This window comes from Ursus maritimus, unplaced genomic scaffold (genome assembly GCF_017311325.1).
Source record: "Ursus maritimus isolate PB19 unplaced genomic scaffold, ASM1731132v1 scaffold_34, whole genome shotgun sequence".
In the NCBI taxonomy this organism is placed as follows: Eukaryota; Metazoa; Chordata; class Mammalia; order Carnivora; family Ursidae; genus Ursus; species Ursus maritimus.
The window spans coordinates 15,980,294-16,001,648 of NW_024426008.1; the positions used below are offsets into that span (position 1 = coordinate 15,980,294).

Sequence of the window (21,355 nt, forward strand, 5' to 3'; positions counted from 1 at the left end):
ATTTGTGATATTTTGTATCTGCTGATATAGTGCACGTTTCAGCTATTGTCCTAGGTTAATTTCAAAGTTGAGGGGTTTTTTTAATCCCCACAAAATTACTGCTTAAGGTAGTGTATTGCATTGAGGCAGTAAGAAGGGTAGTGGGTAGGTCTGTGGATATAGGAGTAGTTGAATTTAATTCTAAGATTTTATTTGACACAGCACCAGTAGGCAGAAGGGAGAAGGCAGCTCCCAGCTGAGCAGAGAGTCCCATGTGAGGCTCGGTCCCAGGACCCTGGGTTCATGACCTGAGCCGAAGGCAGGCGCTTAACTGCCTAAGCCACCCATGTTCCCCAAGGAGTATCTGAATTTTAAAATTTAAAATGTACTGCTCTGTTCCAAATTATTCAAAGTATGGTGGATTCATGGACTATAAATCAAGACTTCTAGTTAGCATTTACAATATAAATCTTACTCAGATGAAATATGTATTTAAATAATTTCAAATTGTGTAGGTATATTAATGTTTAAAGCTGGCAATGTCCAGAGGTCATCTAGATTGCTTCACCAAAGTTCAGAGATTTTGCTCCCCTTATCCCCCAGCTCTTTGAAGTCTGGAAGTTTGGGTTCCAGGCCTTCTAAGTCTACCATGAGAAAACAGGTTGAGCAGGTAGGAAAGAGACCCAAGAAAGTAGCTTATATATCCCTGTATACATGTGATGCTATCAAAAATGATAAATTTCCTAAAGTATAGAATCCCAGTTGAAAAACAAAAATATAAATTGTTATACTTCTGTAAAATAAAATATAAATGCCTATGGAATAAAAGAGAATGATTATGTTGAGGTAATGGGTTTATAGATGAGTTTTTTTCTTAGACATCCTCCATGTTGCTATGTTATTTTTTTGTGATTAAAAAAGAAAAAAACTTGTTCTTATTTTCACTCTCAGAAATTGGCTCTTCTTTTTAAAGTCTGGGCTTCTGAAATCTGGATCCCAGGATGGACCACAGAAAAAGAACTCCAAATAAGTTTATAGCCTGGCTGGTGGAGCAGCAAATAAAAGCCAGTAAAGGATTCCTTTATTTGGATGATGGGGGGGGGGGGGTTTTTGTTTTTTTTTTTTTTTTTTTAAAAGATTTTATTTATTTATTTGACAGAGACAGCCAGTGAGAGAGGGAACAGAAGCAGGCTTCCCAGCGGAGCAGGGAGCCCAATGTGGGGCTCAATCCCAGGACCCTGGGATCACACCCTGAGCTGAAGGCAGATGCTTAACGACTGAGCCACCCAGGCACCCCTGGATGAGTTTTTTGTGGGTTTTTTGGGAGGTTAGGTTATAATACCTAAAATGTTATTGAGTACCAAGTCTAATAAGTATTTTCTAGGCAATCCCAATGTATTACATCTGTTATTGTTACAAACCTAATAATGCATTGTTAACAATTATTACTTTACCATCTGTGCTCATTTCCTCAGCTTGTTACAGCTTTGTATTACACTTCTAAATATTGTAGGCCCAGTAATAGGTTACAGTTGACGCTTGAATAACACAAATATGAACTATAGAAGTCCATTTATATGCAGATATTTGCAATGCATACAGAATAGTACCATTAATTTTACTTAACAATTTTTTAAAATTTTATTAGAGCAAGAGAGCACAAGCAGGGGGAGCAGCAGAGGGAGAAGGGAACCCAATGTGGGGCTCGATCCCAGGACCCTGGGATTATTACCTGAGCTGAAGATGTTTAACCAGCTGAACCACCCAGGTGCCGATGACTACGATTTTCTTAATAACATTTTCATTTCTAGCTTGCTTTATTGTAAATATACAGTATATAATACATATAAAACATGTTAATCAACTGTTTATGTTATTTGGTAAGGCTCTGTAAAGTTTTGTGGGAGTCAAAAGTTATACATGGATGTTTGTGTAGCAGAATGGTACCCCAACCCCCATGTTGTATATGGGTCAACTGTATGTACGTATTTTATGAAATTGCTTTTTAACTCATTTAAGAAAAGAGAAAAAATTCGCATTTATATTTAACGGGGTTCTCTGGTCTTGTGGTACTGTCTGACATCATTTGCTTTCCATCTGAAGTACTTCCTAAAATATCTCTTGTTGAGTTGGCCTGACAACAAATTCTTTCAGTTTCTGTTTACCTGGGAAAGTCTTTATTTCACATTCATTTTTTAAAGATACCTTTGCTGGGTATCAGAGTCTTTGTTGACAGTATTCTTTTTGAGCACTTTGAATGTTTTCCCACTGCCTTCTGGCTTTCATTGTTCCTGCTNAGAAGTCAGCCATTCATCTGACTGGGCTTCATTGTAAGTGATACTTTTTCTCCAGCTTCTTCCAAGATATTTTCCTTGTCTTTGATTTTTAGCCTTTTTACTCTGATATGTCTATCTGTGGGTCTCTTCATTGGGGTTCCTGGGTGTGTAGGTTTTTGTTTTTGCCATTTTTCAAATATCGTCATCTTTCTCTCCCAGTTTTCTCAATTCAAGGGCTACAATGATTATAAATTTGGTCATCTGCTCTTAATTAGTGGGCCCCAGGCTGCATTGCTTTTCAGGTTCCAGTGTTTGCTTTCAAGTTTCCTCTGTTGGCCTTTCAGAGTGTTAACTGCCACCAGTTGCTTCTGTGAGCTTATTTCCTCTGCTCTAACTTGATATTTCTCTGTTTCTATTCAGATTATCTAGGAAACCAAATATAACTGAACTACTTTAAGTATGTCTAAATTAAGAGCAACATGGCTCCGCTTTTGAAGCTCTGAAAACCATGCTATGAGCTACAGTCTGACAGCGAAGACCGAGGCTACCCTACCTTGAGGTAAGCATTAGTCGCTGCCTGCCCAGGGGATTGGGTTCCATTTAGAAGATCTGGATTTCTAGGGCAGGCTGCTAGGAGCTTGCTTCTCTGGCAAATGTTATTGCTATTCTCTTCTATGACTCTTGTTTTTAAAAAGTTATGAATTTTCAAGAAACAGAACGACATTCCATTTCCAGTGTTGCCAATGTTGAAACAGTGACTTCTAAACGATTTAGCACCAATCTGAGAAACTTAAGAGGGAACATATGAAGTGGTAGTATGCACACTCAGCCTTGAGCTTAGCACTAATAACCGTCATTGACTAAGATGGTGAATTTGAAAGTACTCCTCTTTAAAGACATGAAGACAAAAGGTATGCAATTGCAAACACGAAGGAATATGGAATAGAATTCAGAGTGACGTTGAAAATGAAGGAACAGGCTAATCCATTTCAGAAAGAAGCAGGATAGGAGGAAACAAAGCAGTATGCTTCAAGACTAATAAATCCTTCCAAACAAATATCCACAATCAGGAGAAAGGTAGGGTAGACACAAATACAGCCCAAACATCCTGTCAGTTAAGGAGTACTTGACAATTCATGAGATACCTGGATCACTATCAAAAAATTTTTAAAAATTAAAAGACTGGGTTAATAATTTAAATATGAGTAAATACTGTGGAAATGTTTTTTAAATGCTAGAAATCGGCCATAATGGTGGGAGTATGATCAGGAGTTAGTCTTGACTTTTCAGCACTCATTAAGCCTTTGTTTTCATTGCATTTGGTTTCTTCATTTTTGTGCTCCTGAACTGAAGAGAAATAAGCAAAAAACATTGATTAAAATAATATAAAAGAGCACTTCGTAAGAAAGCCTAACAATAGCTAGTGGCTGCAGCAGCAGTCTTTCAGGGCCTTCCCATTGTTTCACAGAAAATACCGACTTGAAGCCCCATTCCAAAAAGATGGAATGAGACACAAGAGACACTGCACTGTGTACAGGCTCTTTTATTTCTACCAGTTCTAGATCTCTAAACAGTGTCCTACAGAGCACTGTAAAGAAAGAAGACCCCCAGAGACACATGCTTTCACATTGTAGATCTGCCCTCCAGGACACTATCTTTTACCTTTATCTATTAGGGCGAGAAACTGAAGGGCAGAGAATGTGTCTTTCCCTCTCTCTATATTCTTTATCCTTACCTGTCACTGAAAGCTTCCTGACACTTAAATTAATATTAAGAGATGAAAATGTTCCAAAGGGGTAGGACTTTTCCTCATAATTCAGAGCTGTGACTTTATATTTTCCTTTTGTATCTTTAAATTATTAGAGAAAAAAACTAGCAAATTAACAGTGCAAGAGGGGTTGGAGGGTGGGTTAGCTCTTAAAATCTTAGACCTACTAATTAATGTCTGGGAGGCAGAGTTTTCATTTTCAGTTAAATGGTAATATTGAAAATATGCATTCTGTTGACATTAGAGGTTTACTATAATGATCAAATGATAATACTAAATGGGAATACTTTCAGTGCTCTAAAGAAATATAAAAATGTAAGGGGTTGTTTGTGTTGTAAGGGTGGATCTGCGTATAGAAATGAATGTCAATCCATGAATTACTGTTAGATCGTTTTTAGGGAATATTTATTCTTTATAATGTGCCAATATACTAGCAAATTTGCAGAGAACTTGAGTCCGTGCAACTCTGTGATAAATGCTGGCCCATTTCTTACACTGGCCATATTTATAGGACTGGTAGAATCTAAAGCAACCAAAAGTTCTATCTGACATGGCTTAAAATGTTGGTCAGGCTAGGAAGGCAACAACAGCTGGATGAACCATAGCAAATGAGAGCAAATGCACCTTTTGTCTTGTCCAACCCTGCTTTGCTCCCTTGACGCTTTGGCTCCAAATGTGTCCTATTGTCCCTAAACATACTGCCTTTGTGTTCTTAGTTTTGAGAGTTAAACTGGAAAGGCAGGAGGCAGGACAAACAAATAACACTGGGACAGCTGAAATGAAAATCTCATGGTTTCAGAAGAGATTTGGTCTGCAGTGTTAAATCGGAGTGCTCATTTTTACTAAAATTAAATTTTAAAATCCTGAATACATTTTTTCAATCACAGTGCTTCTCCACTGATAAAAGAATTATTTAAATTTAATTTCTTGGAGGTTTGATGTTTAACTTTTAAAACTTTTAAAACTACTAGCATGTTAATAAACAATAAGATTTCATCCTTTTTATCAAGGATTTTAAAATGTAAATCCTTTAATTTCATAATGTAATACAAGATTTGCCTTTATGATAAAACAAAAACATGGCCTGCAGGAAGCTATATCTTGACCAAGTTCTTGTCATAATCTGTTTTTTATTTTCTCATTATAATGTGTTGGGGGTTTTTTTGTTTTGTTTTTTTTAAGATTTTGTTTATTTATTCAACAGAGATAGAGACAGCCAGGGAGAGAGGGAACACAAGCAGGGGGAGTGGGAGAGGAAGAAGCAGGCTCATAGCAGAAGAGCCTGATGTGGGGCTCGATCCCATAACTCCAGGATCACGCCCTGAGCCGAAGGCAGACGCTTAACCGCTGTGCCACCCAGGCGCCCCTCTCATTATAATGTTTTAAGAGCAGAGTCACTCCTTTGCTTTATCCAAGCATCAGTGGAAAAATCCTTACAAACAGCAGTTCAACCCAGAAGAGAAAATCTCATTAAAAGGGTTGTCCATCATTTAGCCACCTTGAAACACAAGCTAGAAAATATAAAATCTGCCTCTGACTGTCCTAGGGTTCTCCCAGTACTCCCAGTGGTGGCTTCATTGAAATAAGCTCATCTTGCCAGACTTGGAGAAGGGGTGAGGAGGAACATGTTGGTTTAAATCACTTACTGAAAAAAATGTTCCTTCTTACATAATATGACCTAAAATGTGTATAAATGAACAAATTTAATTGACTTAAGTTTCATCTATACATGATTTGTCTTTTCTGATTATAACTAATATTAGCTTTGTTTATTTTTTAATTAAGTTCTAATATGCTATTTTAGGTCCTATAGTTCTGAGAAAAAGGTTTTTTAGATTGGGGTCCAAAACCATTCTTCATTACTCCCACCTGTTAAATTTTCCTACTTCCCATGCCTGTCCCACCAAAAAATGTTCTACAAATTCCCAAAATAAGGAAAACTGGAACTTAGAATACAACTTGATATGAGAAAAGACGTACTTTTAAATTTATGATATCTCCTCATGGAGAAGAGAAAATGTACATCTTGCTTTTCCATCTGCACAATGCTGCTTACATCAAAGGACCATTTGATAATCCTGTGAGATGATATATGTGAAAGGGCTCTTAAAATTGTAATACCATATTTAATTCTAATTATTTTTTTTATTAGGAATATATGAGTATGATGACTGTGTATAAAATATTTCATTGATGCCTCCAATGAGGTGCTGTTGGTGTCTCACTTACACTCTTACCACTTCACACAGCCACGCCCAGCTACCACCTGCCAGCACTTGTATTCTTTCCTTGAAGGCTTTCTCTTGCTATCTGAGCCAACTTCGCTGTCCAACCAGATAGAAGCAAATAAACTACTTGCACTGAAATTGTTATCTTGGGGTCTACTTCTACTTCTGGGAATTCCTAAAAAGATACTGCCATTGCTTAAAACATTGTAACTCCTAGAGTCACTGAATCATGGAAGTTACCTACATACATGGCAGGAACTTTGGGAAAGTTAATACAGTGGATAGAGAGGGAACTTTGGAGCAAGAATTATCTAGATTTAGATTATCTTCTTAGCTGTGTGACTTTATGCAACACTTTCTAAACCTCCGTGTCCTAATCTATAAGTGGGGACTTGTCCAGCCTACTTTATGGGTCTTCACAAAGATCTAATTAGGTAATACATTTAAAATAATCTGATAGACAGACATTCACACAGAAATTATTGTTGTAATTATTAATTGAGGAAAGCTTCAAGGCAGCAGTTGAAATTGTGATACATGAAGAAAGAAAGCCTTTCAGGCCAGAGGCAGGTGGTTGGTTATGGGAGTAATGCTATTAGATCAGCTAGCTTTATTTATTTTTTTTTTGAAGATTTTATTTATTTATTTGAGAGAGAGAGCCTGCAAGAACACCAGTAGGGGGAGGGGCAGACTCCCCACTGAATAGGGAGCCTGGGGCTCAATCCCAGGACCCTGGGATCATGATCTGAGCTGAAGGCAGATGTTTAACTGACAGAGCCACCCCGGTGACCCTGATCATCTGGCTTTATGACAAAAAACTTGTTTACAAAACAGGGAAAACTAATGTCTAGTACTTTACAGATTATATAGTTTCTTCCTTGCCCAATCTGAAGAGTGGGGTTCTGTGTGATAGACCCTGGAAACCATGCTGCTGTAGAAGAGGTACAGAAGGAGAAAAGAGAGATCAGCCAGATTACACTAGAAATTGCCTAGAAGACAGAGGGACCAGAAAGGGAGGGAACCCCTGGAGAGCAATGTGATTTCCTGGCCTCTATGTTCTTACCACTGTTTCACCTCTCCATACAGGTCTGTGGTTTGGCAGTGGCTAAGCATGAAGGCCTTGTAGTGGCAGTCAGTCTTAATGGACCCTAACAGACTAGACAAGATTGATCCAGTGTTCTTATTGCACAATCTATGGAATTTCTTATGACCTTGCAAGGTTTCTGTGAATTCCTGGGAGATTATGCTCTTTAGTGGCCACCTTGGCTCTATATTCCTGTTTCTACGGAATTAATTCAGTTATGGATTGTCTTTCTTTTCCATGTACAAAGTCTCTGTTTTGTATCTTGATGACTCATAGATAGAATTCAACTTATTTCCTTGATTTACACACAAACACACACACATACAATCCCATGGGGCAATTGTACATGTGTCAGTTTTTATTTAAGGTTTGGAGTGGTGGGGATTTAGAACGTAATAAAATTAATTCTGGATATTAGATACCCCTGTTTGTAAAAGGGCCCTTAGCCATTTTTCTGCCTGTGTTCAAACTGTGTCTCCTTTATTCTTGAATCATGCCCCCAAATTTCTAATCCTATCAAGGTGAAAATTTTAGCACTCTTTTACTGTCTTTTCCCCAAGGACCTCATGCCTCAGGTCTTACTTTCTACCCCACAGCAGTAGCTCCTGGTATGTTTTTTACAAACATAATTTTCCAAAACATGGCAGGCACCCCTCTGAACTCCCTGCAAGAGAATGTGCTGCAAGAGCATAGACCACAGGTAGCTTCCAACTGCCAAACCTTTGTCTCCACTGTGGCATTCATGTTGAGGCTGTTCTTCCCCAAGCTTCCCCCAGCCAGTGACTCCACAGGGTTAGCACACTGGTGTGGTCATTCTTGCCTGACGTGGGATTTCTCCATCTGAGTCCCTGGAACTTTACTCAGGGACCTGGCCAAGACTTTCTCAGAACTCTACTGCTTATCCTGGAAATTCTTCCTCTAGTCTCCTCTTGTCATCATTAGATTTTCATCATAACCTGAAGATCCTCCTCGCCTACTCCTCCCTTCTCTGCTTTATCCTTCACATCTTTCTCCCCAGTAAGTCTATTGCACATACAATTCCATCTGCTTCTTGGAAGACCTGAACTGAAATACTCCGTAAGAAGAACCATGATGCCAGCACTTAAGAGCATCATTTTTAACCACTCTGCTACACAAGTATAATTATGGACTGTCTTTGCTGATAATATTGGATATTATGAATTATATCTATTTGTATATAACAGGTATACATTCCTCCATGACAACCAGATTAAACTTGGTTTAAGCCCAATCACTAAAATCAAGTAACAGTCTCAGTCTTCAGAACCTACTTCTCGATCCTAAGCTAAATAAGGAAGTCCTGATTCTCAGTCTATGTTTGCGTCAGAAATCACTTCTTGGTCCATTCAAAGGCTAGGGGTTGCTCTAAAGCCTCGACTCTAGTAGTGCCCCATTATTAGGGCTGTTAGAGCCCTACAGACAAGGCACTTAGTGCCTGTTCCGTATAGACATCCCTACAATCTTCCCCATTTGCAACCCATAAACTGAGTCTTCTGAACTTTATAAATTATCCTGCAATTCTTCTCGCAGTGTTTAGGAATATATCCATCTTCTAAAATGGAATTATTCTCCTCTACTTGTGAAGTCCTCTTCCTTAATTTTCTCCCTTAATGAATCCTTTGAAAACAAAGATCTACATAGTTGACCTCAGTGATAAGCCCATCAGTGACACAAAGACTTGTTTATTCTTCTGGGACCAGAGGGTACTGGTGGATAACTTTTAGTCAAAGACTGATAGAACAAGACACCTAATTTACAAGAAGTTACTTTGCCCTGTCAAATTTTTAATAAATCAACCTGCTATATACATTTTCTCTGTTATATCTCCTTGATGGTGGACATTTGAGGGGGAAAAAAAATCTGGTAGTATCATAGCTTTGAGTCCCATGAAGCCCCTCCTAGTACAAATCCCTTTCTCTAACAACCATTTGGTAGGTGTTTATTCTTAGCATTTTTTCCACAGTTGGGCAGAGGAAGAATTATTAAACAATAGAGACTATTACATCCAAAAGAGACCTTGGATATTGAGTAGTTCATTGCTTCCAACTTTACAGATAAACAAATGCTGATCCATAGTGGTCAGGTATTGGTCCAAGAACATACAGTCAACATTAAGGCAACAACTCAGTTTAAGTCTTCCTGGCCCAAAGGTGTGGAGAGGTAAGCAGAAAGGAAATAGAGTTACACAGAATTGGTTTTGTTTCTTACTCTCTAGGAAAATTTGGACACATTGCTTATGTAATTGGTGTCTTTTTTCCACCTTTAAACTGTGCATTCTAATAAATATCTTACAGAGCTGCTGGAAGGATACAGTAATATAAGAAATGTGATGACAGTGATGTGCTGGTAAATGCTTAACAATCAGCTCTTGGAATTGATGGAGGAACCATAAGTGGTGGCATTTGATCATTTTCGTGGTATAAATATTCCTCCTGTTGTCAATTTCAAGCTTCCAATGGTTTAAAAAATGGCTGGCAAGATTCCTAAAAACTTAACAATCGCCTCTCACAAGCGCGTACAAGCTGGCACAGACTGGCTCGAGCACACCACTGAATATAAAACACTTGGCATGGAGTAGATACTCAATAAATATTAGTTGCCCTCTCATCTTCACAAGGCACAGGTTCTTTTTACCATGCCATGTAACTATTGTTTTATGAACACTATCTCTTTGAACTTCCTAAGAAATGAGTTATTGTAATTATCTATGTAAATAAAATGAACTCTCCTGTGTGGAGATGCCTGTGTAACATCTCATAACTTTTGAGGATATATGGGAAATGCTCTAACAGTAGACAATGCGTAAAGGGCCCAGAATTCACCTTGCAGGATTCTTGTGACTTCCCAAAGAAATAGGTTAACATTGTACAGACCAGCTGAAACTGACATAAATTTAAAGCCCATAAAGTAGAAGAGAAATAGTGATTTTAAGTAAGAAGATTTCAAATAAAATGATTTCAGATAAGACGCCTTGAACTGTAATAGAGCTCTTTTTCACATGAATAACTAACTCTATATAGCATACTCCATGATGAGCAGAAGTGACACATTTATTTACTGTTTCTTAATGACTCCCCTGAACAATTCCAGATAGGCAGCTACCCTATTTGTTTGGTTGTTTCCTTTAAAGGTTCACTGTGGAATTCTATGTCTAGCCAAGAAGGAGTAACTGATATAGAATTATCCTCCCATTATAAACTAGAAAATTGGACATTTATAAAACAACTGTTTTCAGACATTGGAAGACAGTATATGTTCACGATTGTGATTTCTGAGATTAGAGAAATAATTTAAGTGAGCCCCACAATTTTCCTGGCTTTCTGCCTAGCAGTAGGGTTGCCAGGGAAAATACAAGATAATCTAGTTAAATTTGAATTTCAGATACATAATGAATAATTTTTTGTAGAACTATATATAAAAATGCAGTGTTGGATTTTTGCTAAATCCAGGAACCCTACTGGGAGCAATTTTTAAACTGCAGTAAAGGAAGAAGAAACTCAAATGGAGCATGCTAATTTCTATAGGATGAGGAAACAAATTCTAGTATGGTGAGGCTGGGGTGGCTGGAATTTGCAGGGCAGAATACTATAAGGGAACAAGCTGCATATGGAAAGAGCCCCAGAAATTTTTACAAGGGTCCTCCAAGTCCATTGGCTGAATTTTTCCCCGTGTATGTATAGAGTGAAATTCCACAAAGCCAGGACAAAAAAAAAAAAAAAGTGGTGAGGGGCACCTGGGTGGCTCAGTCGTTAAGCATCTGCCTTTAGCTCAGGTCATGATCCCAGGGTCCTGGGATACAGCCCCGCACCGGGCTCCCCGCTCCACAGGGAGCCTGCTTCTCCCTCTCCCACTCCCTCTGTTTATGTTCCCTCTGCCACTGTCTCTCTGTCAAATAAATAAAATCTTTAAAAAAAAAAAAAAAAAAGGACCAAAAACTCTTCACGCAGGACTTGAGGACATTTGAATTCCATCCATCTGAGTCACAGAGACTTCTTTGAACATTTGGGGTCATCAAAAGAGATCTGAGAAGGATCACACCTTAGTAGTAGGGCTAATTGGCCCCAGAATAAAGTCAACACTACAACCATGATAGCAAAGCTTTAAATCAAGTTTCAATAGAATCAAGGTGATCTGCAGATAAATGAACTGCCTACCAAAACTAATTTGAATGCTTTTTTTTTTTTTTTTAAGATTTTATTTATTTATTTGTCAGAGAGTGGGGGAGAGAGTGCTCACAAGCAGGGGGAACAGCAGGCAGAGGGAGAAGCAGGCTCCCTGATAAGCAAGGAGCCCAACTTGGGACTTGATCCCAGGACCCCGGGATCATGACCTGAGGCAAAGGCAGACACTTAACTGACTGAGCCATCCAGGTATCCCTAATTTAAATATTTTTTTTTTAAAGAGAACAGCAAAATCTCAAAATTACTAGACACACCCCAAAAAAAGCAAATTCTATTCTATAACCTGGAGAAGAATTATAGATCAAAAATAACAGAAATGATGGAATTAGCTAACAAAGAATGTAAAACAGTTACTGTAAATATGTTCAAAGATTTAAAAGAAAACATAAAATGAGAAGAAAAAGCTATACAGATGAAATAGGCCATATGCTTTGCACTTGTAATGCCACTTGAGGCAGATATTGTGTACCATTAGGACATACCATCTAATAGCACATGAACGCAGGAAAAAATTGTCTGAATCATCATTTGCTACAATCATATGTAGAAAAAAGTGGGGGTAATCCAAAAAAGATTTAATTTCTCCTTAACTGTTCATACTCAGAGTATACAGGAAAATAATTAAATCTCCACTGTAAATCATCCAAGAAAATGCAGATCTGAAAGATAAGCTAGCACACCTGGTTGCCTCAGTCAGTAGAGCATGCAACTCTTGATCTCAGGGTCATGAGCTCCAGTCCCACGTTAGGTGTAGAAAGTACTAAAAAATAAATACATAGGGGCGCCTGGGTGGCAGCGGTTAAGCGTCTACCTTCGGCTCAGGGCGTGATCCCGGCGTTATGGGATCAAGCCCCACATCAGGCTCCCTGCTCCACTGGGAGCCTGCTTCTTCCTCTCCCACTCCCCCTGTTTGTGTTCCCTCTCTCGCTGGCTGTCTCTATCTCTGTCAAATAAATAAATAAAATCTTTTTTAAAAATAATAAATAAATATTTAGAAATGAATAAAATCTTAATAAGCTTTCACCCTGAATCACTCCGTTTTAGAAATGGATAGAGGTGGCTATAGAACCTAGCTTATAACACAATTGCAGAGGAAATGGAGCTTAGACAAATTATGTTGCAGATAGGCTATTAAATGTTTTCTTCTCTGCACTACATGCAAGTTAGTTGATGTGTTTTGCATTTGGAATGTTTAGCTATTTCAGATGCGTGTTAAGGAGGATTCATTGCTGCTTTTTAATCAGAATAAACAGGGAAGCATATTTTTGTTGCCAAAGAACTTTTTAGGTTAGCTTCTCTATTATTCTTTATAGCTGTTTTCTTTCCACATTCTCCTTGAAATACATGAAAAACCATGTATTTCATATTTAACCTCTAATTTTGCCCCTTACCTCTCCCTTTCTTCCTTCTCTTCCCTCTCTTGCTTTTCATCTGAATCCCATTGAAAATTTTCTTTCCTAACCCAACAATAGATGGTTTTCCCATGCTGTTATATCATTCTAACTTGGGTAATAAAAACAAACAGTAACCACCACGTAATCCATGCTTACCACCTCATGTTGAAAAGTGAAATCATTGGGGCGCCTGGGTGGCACAGCGGTTAAGCGTCTGCCTTCGGCTCAGGGCGTGATCCCAGCGTTATGGGATCGAGCCCCACATCAGGCTCCTCCGCTGTGAGCCTGCTTCTTCCTCTCCCACTCCCTCTGCTTGTGTTCCCTCTCTCGCTGGCTGTCTCTATCTCTGTTGAACAAATAATCAAAATCTTAAAAAAAAAAAAAGTGAAATCATTTGTATCAAGAAATAACTGACGGGGGTACCTGCTGGCTCAGTTGGAAAAGCATGTGACTCTTGACCTCAGGGTCATGAGTTTGAGACCCACACTGGGTATAGAGATTCCTAAAAAAAAAATTAAAATAAAAATGTAAGTCAAATCATGTCACTCTTAAAAAAAAGAAAAGGACTGACTGACTTGTTGATATCATGAGGTTAAACAGGGTCCAGCCTGCTGTATTAGTAGGGGTGGGGCTAACCAGATTTTGTTTATTTAAATTAGCTGACTGAAATTTGTCTCTACCCCCACGTATGTTTTAAGAAGCATATAGTAGGGGGCGCCTGGGTGGCACAGCGGTTAAAGCGTCTGCCTTCGGCTCAGGGCGTGATCCCGGCGTTCCAGGTTCGAGCCCCACGTCAGGCTCCTCCTCTGTGAGCCTGCTTCTTCCTCTCCCACTCCCCCTGCTTGTGTTCCCTCTCTCGCCAGCTGTCTCTATCTCTGTCAAATAAATAAATAAAAATCTTTAAAAAAAAAAAAAGAAGCATATAGTAGGCACAGTGCTAAGAGAATACATTTTCTTCTATTGTCAAACTTTATATGACATTAGGTTATACCATATTTTTAATTCAAACATCATTAGCCATGCCCAAACCTTAGCATTTTTAGACACAAATTTAGAGAATGAAGGGATTCTAAAGAAGATGCCAAAAACATCAAATTCAAACTACCACAGACCTTAGCAGATTCAGGTCACGTTGTTTTGGAAAGGACTAAAGACTTTCCCAGATTAATCTCTTGTGAACAAGATGAGAAACCAACTGAACCCTTTCAATATACCCTGAGGATTACATCCTGTTCTTGCAATTCCTGTGATCAAATAAGGGCAAGGATGGGAAGAGGAAAACATCAGGGAAATGCTAAATGGCAAAATTCATTTGGATACAAGAAGAATGAAGAGAAAAGAAAGAAGAAATAGACATTCTAAAGGATAGTTTTGATCCTTGGGGGAGAGGAGGATAACAAATTGATATGTTCTTGTTCAGAGAATTTCTAGTTTGGCCATTATGACTGGCTGGAGAAGGAAAGAGTGAGGTTTTACAACATATATACAAAGATTTATTTGGATTTTTTAACTGTTCACCAGGCTTCTGGTTGAAAGTATTCAGCAGTATTCTGGATACTAAACAGGGTCACATAATAAGGAGTTTATTTCTATGGTTTGGGAGGAAAAAATTAAAGAACATTATCCAAAGAATCAGAATACCCAACCAAAGCTGTAATTCCCGAGAATATCAGACTAAAGCTGGTAATAGACTCAGTATGCCCATAAATACAACAAATGGCATGTTGTATTTGTGTTCGTAATTGCATGTCAAAGCATTTTTTTAAAGATTATTTATTTTTAGAAAGAGTGTGTACAAGCCAAGAGAGAGGGAGAGGGATAGAGTCTTTTTTCTTTTTTAAGATTTTTATTTATTTACTTATTTGAGGGGGGCGGAACACGAGCCAGTGGAGAAGCAGAGGGAGAAGGAGACTCCCCACTGAACAGGGAGCCTGACGTGGGGCTCGATCCGGGACTCCAGGATCATGACTTGAGCCAAGTGCAGACACGTAACTGACTGAGCCACCCAGGCGCCCCTGGAGAGAGTCTTTAGCAGACTCTGCACTGAGCATGGAGCCCGACACAAGGCTCAATCCCATGACCCTGAGATCATGATCTGAGCTGAAATCAAGAGTCAGTCGCTTAACAAATTATACCACCCACGTGCCCCTGTCAAAGCATTTTTTTATGATAGCTGCTTTTAAATCCTTGCCAGATAATTCCAACATCTGTATAATCTTGGTATGATGTCTATTGATTGCCTCTTATTTAAGTTGGAATTTTTCTGGTTGCTGATATAAGTGATTTTCAGTTGTATCTTGGACAATTTTTTTTTAACATTTATTTGTTTATTTTAGAGAGAGAGAGCATGAGTGGGAGGGCCAGAGGAAAAGGGAGAGAGAATCTCAAGCAGATTACATGCTCAGTGCAGAGCCCAACTTGGGACTTGATCTCACAACCCTGAGATCACAACCTGAGCCAAAACCAAGAGATCGTTGCTCAGTTAACTGCGTCACCCAGGCACCCTGTATCTTGGACATTTTTGCTACAATGTTATGAGATTCTGGATCATCTTCTGTTTTAGCAGGTGTCCTATGACACCACAGCACTGGAGGAAAGGTGGTGTGAAAGTTCAGGTTCCCCACTTGGCTTCCATTGAACCTTGAGATGGGAAGCAGAAGAGCATCTCATTGTTTTAGGGTGGAAGTGGGAGTTCAGGATCCCCACTAGGGCCTCTGCTGACACTGCAGGGGGCTGGGAAGTCTAGTTACTACTGGAATGTGGTAAAAGTCATAACCTCCCACTCAGCGCTCTTTGATACCACCTTGGCAGGGAGGGGTACCTCATTACCACTGGGTGGGGATGGAATTCCTGGCTTCCCTCATGGTCTTTACTGACAACCTGGGGCAGAGGTTGGGGTGATCTCATTATTACCAGGTGTGGATAAAAGTTCTGACTCCCCAGTCAGCTTTCTCAACACCACCCCGGGGGAGGGCGGAAAAGTGCTTTGATATAGTTGGACAAGGGCAAAAATCTAGGCTCTTTACTCACATTTTTTCCATGGTATTTGGCTGGAGTAGAGCAGTTATTGTCTGAAAGTTACCTGTTCTGCTAGGCTGCCCCTTTCCTCATCCTGTAGCTAGAGAGAGCTGACTTTTCTTGGGGCTTTTTTTTTGGGGGGGGGGGGGGTCTGTGTCTGTTGGCTTCTCCAGCACCCAGTTTGGGCTATATGAGTCAGGAAGAAAACCCTTGTCACCATGCTTCTTGGGTCCTAAGATCTGTGGCAGGCCTGCCTCCTCTCTACCTTTTAGAACCTTTATAGTCAATATCCAGGCTTTAGGTGTACTTAGCCAGAGGAGTAGGGAGATGTGTGTCTACTCCATTTTGTCCAAACTGGAAACTCAATTTCAGATACCTGTGGTTCTGCTCTCATTGCAATGGTACCACAAGGCAGTTGTTCCACAAAGAAAAACGGACATTCAAGCTTATATGCTTTTTATTGCTAATACTCACCACCCCTAAGTTTCAATCCATTTAAGTGGATGTAAAGGGTTTTAGCTCCACACCTACACAACATAGCTTTCCCCCTCCAGTGTCCGTGCAGCAATGGGTAAGTAAGACAATTCTGGTGCCAGAAATCTAAATCCCAGGTGTTAGGTTATTTGCCTCGGGCTTGGGAAGTGAGGTCTACTGGCTGTGCTTCTTCAGAGAACATAACCTGCCAAGATCAGATCTCTGTTCTCTATCGTGGAGGCTTCTTCGGCTTTCATGCCATTTTAGAGCTTAATTGACTCTTTATCTCTTGCTGATAAATTCTGCATTGGGTTAAGAGAAGGAACCATCACTTTTATATATTTCAAGTGTAGTCTCTAAAAACCAACACAAGGACTTCAAGGCTTTAAATCCTTTCTGCTGGCACACATTTCAAATAGCAATTGGAGCTGCCCCTTAAGGGCCGTGTGTGCATTGCACAAAGGCACCCAACCAATGGGACAAAAAGAAGCTAAGATCCAGCCCAGGCTCTGCTTGCCAAATCATGTACCCACAGAGCCGCATCACCCAGAGGGGGTGCCTTTTTCAAATTTGCACAAAGACTCCCTATAAGCAATCAGCTGGGCTCTGAACCTAACAATAGCAGTATTGCAGCATCTCAAAAGAAATACTCTCTTGTATTCTATAAACTCATTATACTTGAATATTCAATTGATACTCATACATAATTTATGTCATCCCTTCAAAATAATTTATTTTCAGATTTCCAAGGCCATTAAAATGAGCTCTGATTCATCTGAGATGGAGCGCACTGCAAATTTTGGCCAAGGTCAAATTGGCTTTTTAAAAGGGTTTTCCGTCATTATCCCCCTGGGTCTGCACCTTCCCATCAGTAAGGGTTGTTAATTATCAGGTGCTGTGCAGATAAGCTAGGCTTCTTGATATGCACAATCCTCTGTCCCTTAGCTATGAACAAAACCTTCTCCTGCTGCCCTGTTGTATGACAGATCTGTATGTCCTTTCAGGCAATTCAAACTTCTTGCCGCCTTGGAATGGCCACATCACTGATTAAATCTGGATACTGAAGGTTACCACAGGTCACTAAGGAGTTGTGAGAAAAGGCCCATTATTTGTCTCTGTAGTCAGCAGGTGGCCACTTAGTGGATACATATCCACTCAGAATAAAAGCTTTAATTTCCTTGGATCAAATAAACTTTAAAAAATAAGTCATTGGTCCTAGTCTTACAATAAACCAAGTGGTGATTTAGGTGTAAACATTTGGCTCACATCAGGACAAATAACAAGAGAGCACCAAAGCAAACCCTAATTTCTTCCTTTTTTTTTTAATTGCAATATAATTACACTGTTATATTGGTTTCAGAAGTATAATATAGTGATCCAGCAATTCTGTACATTACTCAGTGTTTATCACAATAAGTATATTCTTAATTCCCTTTACCTATCTTACCCATCTCTCCCATCTCCCCTCTGGTGACCACTAGCTTGTTCTCTATATTTAGGAGTCTAGTTTTTTGTCTCTTTTTATCTTTGTTTTGTTTCTTAAATTCCACATAGGAGTGAAATCATATGGTGTTTGTTTTTCTCTGACTTATTTCATGTACCATTATACCCTCTAGATCCATCCATGTTGTTGCAAATGGCAAGATTTCTTTCTTTTTTATGGCTGAGTACTATTCCATTGTGTGCGCGCGCACGTGTGTGTGTGTGTGTGTGTACACTACATCAGTATATATACGCACACATATTACATCTTCTTTATCCATTCATCAATCAATGGATACTTGAACTGCTTCCGTAATTTGGCTATTGTAAATAATGCTGCAATAAACATGGGGTGCGTATGTCTTTTTGAATCAGTGGTTGCATATTCCTTGGATAAATACCCAGCAGTGGAATTAATTACTGGATCATAGGGTAGTTGTATTTTTTATTTTTTTGAGGAAACTTCATACTGTTTTCCACAGTGGCTGCACCAGTTTGCATTCTCACCAGCAGTGCAGTGCACGAGGGTTCTTTTTTCTCCACATCCTTGTCACTTGTTGTTTCTTGTGTTTTTTATTTTAGCCAGATGTGAGGTGATACCTCATTGTAGTTTTGATTTGTATTTCCCTGATGACGAGTGATGCTGAGCATCTTTGTCTGTTGGCCATCTGGATGTCTTTGGCAAAACATCCATCCAAGTTGTCTGCCAAATTTTCATCACATTGTGTGTGTGTGTGTGTGTGTGTGTGTGTGTGTGTATCGAGTTGTACAAGTTCTTTATATATTTTGGATATTAACCTCTTATCAGATATATCATTTGCAAATATCTTCTCCATTCAGTAGGTTTTCTTTTTGTTTTGTTGATTGTTTCCTTTGCTGTGCAGAAGCTTTTTTTCTTTGTTAAGTAATCTCCACACTCAACATGGGGGATTGAACTCATGACCCTGAGATTAAGAGTCGCATGCTCCACCAACTGAGCCAGCCAGGTACCCCTGTGCAATAGCTTCTTATTTTTTGTTTTTTTATACTGCTTTTTAAAAATTTTTATTTTAATTCCAGTATAGTTAATATACAGTGTTATATTAGTTTCAGGTGTACAATATGGTGATTCAACAGTTCTATACAACACCCGGTGCTCCTCACAAGTGCACTCCTTAATCCCCATCACCTATTTCACGGGTCCCCCACCCACTTCCTCTCTGGTAACCATTGGTTTGTTCCCAATAGTTAAGCGTGTTTCTTGGCTTGTCTCTCTGTTTTGTTTTCCTATGCTTGTTTGTTTTGTTTCTTAAATTCCACATATGAGTGAAATCATATGGTATTTGCCTTTCTCTGACTGAATCATTTCACTTAACATTATATTTTCTAGCTGCATCCATGTTGTTCCAAATGGGAAGCTTTTTATTTTGATGTAGTCCCAGTAGTTTATTCTTGCTTTTGTTTCCCTTATTTTGGGAGACCTATCTAGAAAAATATTACTATGGCCAATGTCAGAAAAATTACTGCCTGTGCTCTCTTCTAAGAGTTCTGTGATTTCAGGGATCACATTTAGGTCTTTAATCCATTTTGAGTTTATTTTTGTGTAGCATGTAAGAAAGTGATCCAGTTTCATTCTTTTGCATGCATACTCGGGTTTCTTAATTACCTTTATTTCTTGGCTTCACTAAATATTAATATTTTGAAAAATATTAATATTTTCTCTCAACTCTCTTGCACCACAAGGTCCATGTCTACTAGATGAGGACTTTTAGCTAGCTAAAATATTCTTTTTTTTTTTTTTAAGATTTTATTTATTCTACAGAGATAGAGACAGCCAGCGAGAGAGGGAACACAAGCAGGGGGAGTGGGAGAGGAAGAAGCAGGCTCATAGCGGAGGAGCCTGATGTGGGGCTCGATCCCGTAATGCCAGGATCATGCCCTGAGCCGAAGGCAGACGCTTAACCGCTGTGCCACCCAGGCGCCCCAACTAGCTAAAATATTCTAATTTGTATACACCCCAAAAAAGTATAGCTTCAGTGAATAATGTCCTTTGAGTTCCATTTTTTTCTTTTAAACGTTTACTATAATTTTCCTAATACATTTAAAACTTTTTCCTCCTTCATGTGGAAATTGATTTCCCATCTACTAAACTCTCCTTTTTCAAGAGTATTTATTTCTAGTAGCAAAGACAAGAATTCTGTAAATAGCCACACCCTTTTTCTAAAACATTATTATGCCACAAGGAAGACTTTTTGAAAATCCACTTAAAGAAAAATAAAATCAATTTTAGAGAGTTGCTGTAAGTTTTAATAGTTAAGAGTGAGCAGAACAAATTCTAATTATCTTCCCATAATATGTCCCATTGTATAAAAGTAATGTGGTGCTCACTTTGGCCTCACATATGCTGAAATTGGAATGATACAGAGATTAGGATGGCCCCTGCACAAGAATGACAAATTTGTGAAGAGTGCCATATTTTTGTACCCTGTGAAATGTTTCACTCCAGCCTTCTTATTTCATGTTTATTCTAGGCTGAAAAAGACTTTGCCAAAACATTAAAGATCATTCTTTTCACTAAAGAAACAAAAAAGTATAATGTGTAACATTGTGGGAGAAGTGGGATTTTGAGAGATGCCTGGGTGGCTCAGTCGGTTGGGTGTCTACCTTCAGCTCAGGTCATGATCCCAGGGTCCTGGGATCGAGTCCCACATTGGGCTCCCTGCTCAGTGGGGAGTCTGCTTCTCCCTCTGCCTGCCGCTCCCCCTGCTTGTGCGCTCACTCACTCACTCTTTTGGACAAATAAATAAAATCTTAAAAAAAAAAAAGAATTGGTATTTTGAAAAATAGATTAGGGGTGCCTAGATGGCTCAGTTGGTTAAGTGACTCCTGATTCTGGGTCGTGTCATGATTGATCTCAGGGTCATTCCACGCTGAGCGTGGAAACTGCTTAAAATTCTCTCTTCCTGTCTGCCTCTGCCCCTCCCAACACCCCCGCCCCCCGCTTATGCTCTCTCTCGCTAAAGAAAAAAAAAATAAGATTAAATCATAGAATTTGGCTAATATGACTCTCTAAAATATTTATCATAAGTCTACATCTTGACATATGAATGGATTTCCACTACTAAAGTGTTTAGTTTTGAAGGGTTTGGTTTAGAAATACTCATCCAATATGAATGATTAAAACAAAACAAAGCTCATTAAAAGACCTGGATTCTGGTACTCATTCTGTCATATGCTATGACATCGTAGCTAAGACACTTTCCCTGGGTCTTTGTTTCTACATCTGAAAAGTGAAGAATTAAATTAGATGCTCTGTTAATGGCTTATACTCCTATAACTCTATGTCAAATAGTTCTTGGACTATTCTTCAGAAGTCTCAAATTGTTAGAAGAACTAATCATTTCTGATTTACAGATGAAGAAACTGGGATTCAAATAACCTTAAACAACTTACCCAAAGTCAGAAAACTAA

General features: G+C 39.0%; 1 pseudogene; it reads left to right on the forward strand.

Annotated features, from left to right (window-relative positions):
- The first annotated feature begins 20,264 nt into the window (after window positions 1-20,264).
- Window positions 20,265-20,364, forward strand: LOC121100164 (annotated as a pseudogene).
- The last annotated feature ends 991 nt before the right edge of the window (window positions 20,365-21,355 follow it).